Raw genomic sequence first — 2,080 nt, forward strand, 5'->3', positions numbered from 1 at the left:
TGTGTGTGCAACGTATAAAATGCATATATACACTCTTGAGTGAAATAGTTATGTCATATGTTAATTAGTCTACCTGCCAAAACTATGGCAAAGACGATGCTCCTCTAAAAGCTTGTTGAGCAACTTTAGTTTGAACACAAGCTTAACTCCTGAGTAAATTGTCAGTTAACACAAGTGACTTACCATGGAGTCACAGCGCCCTCTCCTGGTTTTACTGAGAACTGTGTGTATATTTTTGTATGCATGTAATGTCCATGTGTGTCTTGTAGAGTGCTGTGAAAAAAGTATCTCTTCCCTTATAGATCAAGATAATTTTTTAAATATAAAACAACCTAAGTGTACACAAAAATAAGCTTTTGAAATAATAACTAAATAGCAGTCACACCAAATAGGTCTCCATGTGAAAAAAAATCCTCCCTGCAGATGAAACAGAACACACAACCAAAAGGCTTTTGGGATGTGTGTGTTCCTTTCGTCTTTTCAGTCCAAAGGTTGCAAAGATCTCGGCGATCATAAAGATGCAGTTTTAAGAATTGTAAGTAAGGCCTTTCTGTTTCGACGGGTTCATAGCACTGAAATTTTGAAGTGATCAAATCCAATATTTGACAGCTCAGCTGACAGGTAAAGGGAGACCTGCAGTAAACGGCATAGACAGGTTGGGCAGTAGCATGTGAGGCTGAGGTCTTTTGCGGTGTAGGACGCGGTCGAAGACCTTCATTCATTTTGAGGTGGCATCAGCCATATTCTATGGAGTGTAGACTGTTGGAGCAGCAGCTTATCTACAGGTGAGGTGAGCTCATCAGGAAGGCCAGCTCTGTACCAAGTGCACCCCTGACCCAGTGCAGGTGGCGGAGGACAGAAGGACTCTGGCTAAAATAACAACACTGAGGAACAATGTCTCCCAGCCATGAAGCTGTTGCTGAACTGGAAAGCTCTTTCAGTACCAGACTGCTGCATCCTAAATGCACATGTAGGAAATCCTTCCTCCCAGCAGCTATTAGACTCTATAACCATTACTGCTCTGAACGAACTCTATATGTGTTCACATGCCTGCTGGAATTTGCACAGTTTTACTCATTTCAAATAACATTTCTGCTGATATTTGCAAATTTTTTGCTTGCAAAGTTGTTGTTTTTTTATTTTCATTTATTGTAAAAAAAAAAAAAAAAAACTCTATTGTCTTCAGTTGTGGAGAATTATCCTTCTCCATGCTGAGTTCTTGATGTATGAGGTTGAAGAAGAGTCAGTGAGTTGAATTCAGGAATTCAATTTATTAATACCAAAATACAGCTGGTCCATAGTTCATGTTATCCTTAAGGACTAGCAGAACAAAATGGCATCAAACAAAAGTTTTTCATTCTCTTTGTTGGCCTTTGCCTGAGCTACGCCCTAAAGAGGGCGTTCGCTAGTGTGTCAGATCCTCTAACCGTAGCTTTGAGGGCGTTTTCTTAACATGTCATTTCCTTTAGCTTTAGCTTTGCAACTAGTTAAAAGAGACCAAAGGAAAGCACAGAATTATTTATTCTCAACACAATGCACAATTACATATGCACATTTTGTAATTTTTAAAAATATATATCCTAGTCAAGTTGCACATTCCTTGGATCAGAGTATTATAATTTTCGCAACTGCATATTCTTGATTTTGACTTATATATTTGTCATACTTTTGAATTTGTGTAAACGTACATGCCACAACGTCCTGCCCCTTTGCTGCTTTAACGCCTGCATTTCCCCACTGTGGGACAGTAAAGAGGAGAAACTCCCATCTCTTTGTTACTTCAGAGTTAACTTTAGCAGGCTCAGGAGACTGATTCATCCACATGCTTTCTAACAAGCCGACATCTTGGAAACAAAAACCAGAAATCATTAATGAAACACTGCATATGTATGAGAGCCAGTCTCAACATCTGCTGAATCACAATGGCTCTTAAAAATGTTCATAGTTTATAGATTATTTAGATGGCCTCCACTTATGGCTATAATCTCCATGAAGAAGGCTTGAAAGCATTATTTTATAGCAATCAGTGGTGTGATAAAAGCAGAAGAGCAACCAGACCACAGACCACTCTGCTGCTAAT

This window comes from Poecilia formosa, unplaced genomic scaffold (genome assembly GCF_000485575.1).
Source record: "Poecilia formosa unplaced genomic scaffold, Poecilia_formosa-5.1.2 Scaffold335, whole genome shotgun sequence".
Lineage (NCBI taxonomy): Eukaryota > Metazoa > Chordata > Actinopteri > Cyprinodontiformes > Poeciliidae > Poecilia > Poecilia formosa.